We start from the raw sequence: 7412 nt of genomic DNA, 5'->3' as shown, positions 1-7412 counted from the left end.
CGGGTCTTAAATGCTAGCAAGTGGCCGTCTAAGATGCACCAATTGGTCTCAACTCACCTGGACCAAAGGAGAATGAAGAACACCAAGGACACAAGGTAATTACAAGCCCAAGAGACAGAAAGGGCCGCGTAAACCAGAGACTACATCAGCCTGAGACCAGAAGAGCTAGATGGTGCCTGGCTACAACCGATGATTGCCCTGACAGGCATAGAACCCTTGAGGGAAGAGGAGAGGAGTGGGATACAGATTCCAAATTCTCTTAAATAGACCAGACTTAATGGCCTGACTGAAACTAGAAGGACCCCGGTGGTCATGGCCCCCAGACCTGTTGGCCCAGGACAGGAGTCATTCCCAAACCCAACTCTTCAGACAGGAATTGGACTGGACAATGGGATGGAGAGGGATGCTGGTGAAGAGTGAGCTTCTTGGATCAGGTGGACACTTGAGACTACGTTGGCATCTCCTGCCTGGAGGGGAGATGAGAGGGTAGAGGGGCTAAAATCTGGCAAAATGGACACAAAAAGAGAGTGGAGGGAGGGAGTGGGCTGTCTCATTAGGGGGAGAGTAACTGGGAATATATAGCAAAGTGTATGTTTAAGTTCTTGTGTGAGAGACTGACTTGTAAACTTTCACTTGAAGCACAATAAAAATTTTTAAAAAATGCTGTCATTTCTGACACCAACTGCGAGTTTAGGGGGTTGTGGAAATCAGTTCATAATTTGCTAGAAAGACTCACAGAACTCACTGGAAGATATCATGGTTATGGTTTGTTACAGAGGAAGGATACAAATCAAAATTATCCAAAAGAAGAGAACCATAGGGCAGAGCCTTCATTAAATGACTACCCACGTGGTTGAACTTCTTCAGTCTCCTACTCCTCCTCCCACTCCTCCTTGCCCTAGAAGTCAGTCTGATATTCAGGGGCCCACTATCACGAGCCTAAAACACTACGAGAATGTTCAAAAAATGATGGGGACACATCAAGAAATACAGGAACCTACATAAGGGAGATTTTAATAACCAAATCTGGGACAATTTGAGCAAGAAAACAAGTAGTAATATCCTTTAGCTTATACTGATATAAACAGTTTAATAAAGGAAGGGTATGGGAAAGCTGTTCCTTACAGTAGAATTACAGATAATAAATACAGAAAGATTGAGACAAAATCATTTGGTAAACACTGCAGTAGTAATTATTGCAGGTAATAATTATCAAGAGATACTAAAATTAGGCAAGTGTACAAGGAAAAACAATATTTGCTACAGTCTCAAAGTATTTCTATATGAGAAACTTAGTAATTACAAAGTAAAGTAGTTTACAGTGGGGAAGGCTGGATGGAAACATGTTAAACATCAAAACAACAGAAAAATCAAACCAAATACAAGATCAGTGTGTTTTCTTGCATGCAAATTAACATCAACAAAAACATTTAAAAATATAACACCACATATGCTCAAGGCTATTCACTGCAATATTATCTGTAATAGACAAAAGTGGGAAGGAAGTAAAGTTTGGCTTGCACCAAAATAGTAAAAATCTGCCCAGCCATTCATGAAACTGGAGTAATAAATACTGACAAGGACAGCCACACAGTTACCACGAAGCTGTGATCTCTCCCACAGGCACTAAGTAGTTCTAACGACCCCTTCTCTGAGTAACTAATGTCTTCTTACTGAGAAACTTTGATCAGACACCTGGAGGAACTTGCTGTTTGAAATTATAGTGTAAAAACGGCTCGGGGGAAGTGTCTAACCTCCTCTAACCCCACAAGCCGGAAGGAGAAGCAAGATCCGCAGCCCAAGGCTGCCTCCCATGAGACGGAGGCTAGACAAGCCTCCTTTCCACCATTTTTACTAATCCTGACACCAGCTGTCCCTCCCATAGCACTTTCTACTGGGTTCGAAAATTCACTGCAATGGCCACACAACTTACAGACCATACAATTATGGGGTTTACAATTCAGGCTCAACAGCCTCAGGATACGGTTCTTCCATCAGGACAACTTCTCCACAGCTGTGCTCGCAGACACGCCTTTCCCAGGCCCTATATCTGTGCCTAAAGGCACTCAGCTTTCTCTGTCTGTGGGCCGGGAAGCCTGCTGCTCTCGCTGTCCTGCTGTCAAGTCTGTGCTGCTGGGTCTTTCCTGCTAGTCTCTCCTTCCTTGCTGGTGGTGGACTCCTTCCCCCTGCTCGAAAATTGGTTCTTTTAAGGCAAAAATGGCCAATCCCCTTGTTAGGCCACAATTACCCTATTACACAATCACCTGGGTGGGAGCTACAAGCCCACGGCTAGAAAGGCCACACACAAAAGTAATTAATCACACCTCACATAGTCTCGGCTTACAACCCAGGTTCTGCGCTTCAAATTAAGGGTTTTTCTACACGACATGGAAACCCTGGTGGCTAGCGGTTAAGAGTTTGGCTACTAACCAAAAGTTTCACAGTTCTAATCAACCAGGTGTTCCATGGTAGCCCTATGTGGCAGTTCTACTCTGTCCTATAGGGTCACTATGAGTCAGAATCAACTCGACAGCAAAGGGTCTGGGTTTTTTTTTTTTTTTTTTTTTAATATACACAGCATTCCACATCTAGCTTAATATTGTTTCCAAGGAAACAGAACCTTGGGTCATTTGTAGTTCAGACCTGATGTCACCCCTTTAAACAGTACCACCTTGATTTGAGACTATCAAAACACTGCATTGTTTATATTTCGTGTAAGCACCACCCTTCCTCAGAATCCAATACTTCTTCCATTTATTTTGGTTGACATATCCACTGTTCTGTTATTCAGTCTCCCTCACTGCAATGAGATTTAAAAAACATGATTTTTTGCAGATCCTGGCTGAAAGCAGAGAATACCAGAAAAATGTTTACCTGTGTTTTATTGACTATGCAAAGACACTTGACTGTGTGGATCATAACAAATTATGGATAGTATTGAGAAAAATGGGAATTCTGGAACACTTAATTGTGTTCATGAGGAACCTGTACCTGGATCAAGAGGCAGTCATTCAAAAAGAACAAGGGGACACTGCATGGTTTAAAGTCACAAAAGGTGTGTGTCAGGATTGTATCCTTTCACCATACCTATTCAATCTGTATGCTGAACAAATAACCTGAGAAGCTGGACTCTATGAAGAAGAATGGGGCATCAGAATTGGAGGAAGACTCATTGACAACCTGTATTATGCAGATGACATAAACCTTGCTTGCTCAAAGTGAAGAAGACTTGAAGCACTTACTGATGAAGATCAAAGACCACAGCCTTCAGTATGGGTTACACCTCAACATAAAACAAAAATCCTCACAACTGGATCAATAAGCAATATCATGATAAATGGAGAAAAGATTGAAGATGTCAAAGCCTTCATTTTACCTGGATCCACAATTAACACCCATGGAAGCAGTAGTCAAGAAATCAAAAGAGAGGCGGGGCCAAGATGGCAGAGTAGTCAGAGGCTTCTGATGGCCCCCCTTGCAACAAAGACCCGAAAAAAGAAGCGAATCAATTATGTATGACAGTCTAGGAGCCCTGAACATCAAAGCCAAAGTTGAGGAATCAGGCTAAGTGGCAGGGGGAGAGAGTCATGGTTCAGAACCAGTGAGCAGTTGAGAGACCTAACTCAGAGGGAACTGGTACCCCACAGGCTGGATCTGCTGGTGCAAGCATGGTGAGACAAACACCGGTGTTCAGGACACATTTTCTACTTAGGGAGAGACCAAGAGGCAGAGAGTTCACTCATGCCTCCAGAATCACCAAAAAGCAGTGGTCTTGGCATAAGATAAATACTTGCATCTAACCTACCATGTAGACCAAAAAACATTTCTCTGGAAAAAAATTCTCTCCCATTTAACTGGTGCCTTCCAGCTCTGCACTGGGCCTCAAGTCGGCTTCAGTGATAGTTGCTTTCTCTGAGCTGGAAGTAAGACCTGTCGCATGCCTTGAGCCATCCTCCCAGCCTAAGAAAAAAAAAAAAGAGAAGGAACAAATTAACAAACGGGGAAAAAATAATCTGCCAGCTCCCCTAAGCTGGGAACTCAAGGCAGAAACAGCTCCGTTGCCTAGGCACAGGTGTAAGGAATCCATGGTCTTTGAATGCCTTTCACCCCTGCATTGACTTGTGTTGGCCCATTTCTACAGTGTAGACCCTCATTAGCACAGTACAACAGGGTATATACCTGAAGTCTAGCTTCAGCTGTTTCAGCTATATGGTGGAGAGGCAGGTTTGTAACACTTGACACCACTCTGTCTATTAAGCAGGGTCCTCATGTACCTACATCAACGGCCTGATGGCTGGTGGCTTGACCCATGCCACCTAGCCACCCTCGACAGGGGTCCAAAATAATTGGTGCCTACCAGTCCTTACAGACAACAGCATTGGGTGCCCATAGTCAGGCTGCCTATCCCACCCACCTCTGGACTCTAGGAAACAGGGACACCTGGCTGTCAGTCCCCTGCCTTGCTCAGCATGTGATACCCTACTGCAGCCCACACCAATCACCTGTTTGTCCAAGACTGTAAGTGAGAACCTACACCACATACTTGGTGACCGACTACCTGGGCACCTGAGCTGAATGCATACAAGAAAAGTAAATGGACTCCTGGGCACGTATACATAGTAACAGCTCTAACCACCTAGTAAAAGAACCTTAGACCTTCAAAGGTGCCAAAAATCAAACTAGCTCACTTGAGCAGCCTATTTGGGCGTATCAAAACAAAACTAAACAATAAGTTAGGACACAGTAAATAAACATAAAATAAATACAGCAGCTTATTGATGGCTCAGAGACAACAGTTAATATTAAATCACATAAAGAGGCAGACCATGATGGCTTCAGCAAGATCCCAAAACAAAGAATCAAGAAACCTTCCGGATGAAGAGAACTCCCTGGAGCTATCAGAGGTGGCATACAAAGGATTCATATACAGAACTCTTCAAGAGATCAGGAAGGAGATCAGGCAAAACACAGAACAAGCCAAGGAATACACAGACATAGCATTAGAGGAACTTAAGAGGGTTAAAGAAGAGTATAATGACAAATTTAACAGGCTGCAAGAATCCATAGAGAGACAGCAAACAGAAATTCAGAAGATTAACAATAAAATTTCAGAATTAGACAACTCAATAGAAAGTCATAGGAACAGAGTTGAGGCAATGGAAGACAGAATTAGTGAGATTGAAGATAAAGCATTGACACCAACATATTTGAGGAAAAATCAGGTAGAGGAATTAAAAAAAAAATGAACAAACCGTGGACTATATCAAGAGAAATAACCTATGAGTGACTGGAGTACCACAAGGGGGTGGGAGGTTAACAGAAAATACAGAGAGAATTGTTGAAGATTTGTTGGCAGAAAACTTCCCTGATATCCTGAAAGATGAGAACGTGTCTATCTCAAATGCTCATCGAACCCCACACAAGGTAGATCCCAAAACAAAGTCACCAAGATATAATTGAACTTGCCAAAGCCAAAGATAAAGAATTTTAAGAGCAGCTAGGGATAAACAAAAAGTCACCTACAAAGGAGAGTCAATAAGACTATGCTCAGACTATGCAGCAGAAACCATGCAGACAAGAAAGCAATGGGGTGACATATATAAAGACTTCAAGGAAAAAAATTACCAACCAAGAATTATATATCCAGCACAACTGTGTCTCAGATGTGAAGGTGAAATTAGGACATTTCCAGATAAAAAGTTTAGGGAATTTGCAAAAATCAAACCAAAATTATAAGAAATACTAAAGGGAGTCCTCCAGTTAGAAAATCAATAACATCAGATAACAACCAAAGACTAGAATAGATGCCAACCAGATACCAACCCAGAAATGAAAATCACAAAAATAAATCAAAGCTGAAACACTCAAAACAGGGAAAAAGAGATGTCATTATGTAAAAGATGACAACATTAAATCAAAAAAAGAGGGACTAAAAAATGTAGTCCTAGATCTTTCATATGGAGAGGAGGTCAAGGCAATATAAAGAAATAAAAGTTTGGTTTAAACTTAGAAAAATAGGGGTAAATATTAACGTAACCACAAAGGAAACTAACAATCCTACACATCAAAATAAAAAACAAGAAAAATATAAAGACTCAGCAAATACAAAAACTACAACAATGAAAAAGAGGAAAAGATAACACATGAAGAAAAACTACTCAGCACAGAAAAGTAAGCAGAAAAAAAAAACTGTCAACACAAGAGAAGACATCAAAATGGCAGCACTAAACTCATACCTATCTATAATTATGCTGAATATAAATGGACTAAATCCACCAATAAAGAGAGAGTGGCAGAATGGGTAAAAAAAAAAATGATCCATCTATATGCTGCCTACAGGAGACACGCCTTAGACTTGAAAGCAAAAACACGCTAAACCTCAGAGGATGGAAAATTATATCAAGCAAGCAACAATTAAAAAAGAGCAGGAGTGGCAATATTAATTTCTGACAAAGTAGACCCTAAAGTAAAATCCACCGCAAAGGATAAGGAAGGGCACTATATAATGATTAATATACCAGGAGGTATATTGGGAAGACTGGTGGCATAGTGGTTAAGTGCTATGGCTGCTAACCAAAAGGTCAGCAGTTCAAATCCACCAGGCACTCCTAGGAAACTCTATGGGACAGTTCTACTCTGTCCTGTAGGGTCACTATGAGTCAGAATCCACTTGACAGCAACAGGTTTTTTTTTTTCCAGGAGAATATAACCATAACAAATATTTGCACACCCAATGACAGGGCTCCAAGATACATAAAACAAACTCTAACAGCATTGAAAAGAGATAGGCAGCTCCATAATAAGAGTAGGAGACTTCAACATACCACGTTTGCTGAATGACTGAACATCCAGAAAGCAGGTCAGTAAAGACATGGAAGATCTAAATGCCACAGCCAGCCAACTTCATCTCATAGACATATACAGAACACTCCACCCAATGGCAGCCAAGTATACTCCCTTTTCCAAAGCACATGACACATTCTCCGTAATAGACCACATATTAGGTCATAAAGCAAGACTCAACAGGATGCAAAACATCAAAATATTACAAAGCAACGTTCCTGATGATAAAGCATTAAAAGTAGAAATCAAGAACAGAAAAAGCAAGGAAAAAAAATTGAACACAGGGAAACTTAACAACACCTTGATCAAAAACTACTGGGTTATAGAAGAAGTTAAGGATGGAATAAAGAAATTCATAGAATCAAATGAGAATGAAAACACTTCCTACCAGAACCTTTGGAACAGCGCAAAGGCAGTATTCAGAGGTCAATTTATAGCAATAAATGCACACATCCAAAAAGAAGAAAGGTCCAAAATCAAAGAATTATCCCTACAACTCAAACAGATAGAGAGTTGCAAAAGAAGCCCTTGGCACCAAAAGGAAGAAAATAATAAAAAGTAGAACAGAA

The sequence above is a fragment of the Loxodonta africana genome, chromosome 3, assembly GCF_030014295.1.
Source record: "Loxodonta africana isolate mLoxAfr1 chromosome 3, mLoxAfr1.hap2, whole genome shotgun sequence".
NCBI classification, from domain to species: domain Eukaryota; kingdom Metazoa; phylum Chordata; class Mammalia; order Proboscidea; family Elephantidae; genus Loxodonta; species Loxodonta africana.
This window is presented reverse-complemented; position numbering follows the sequence as displayed.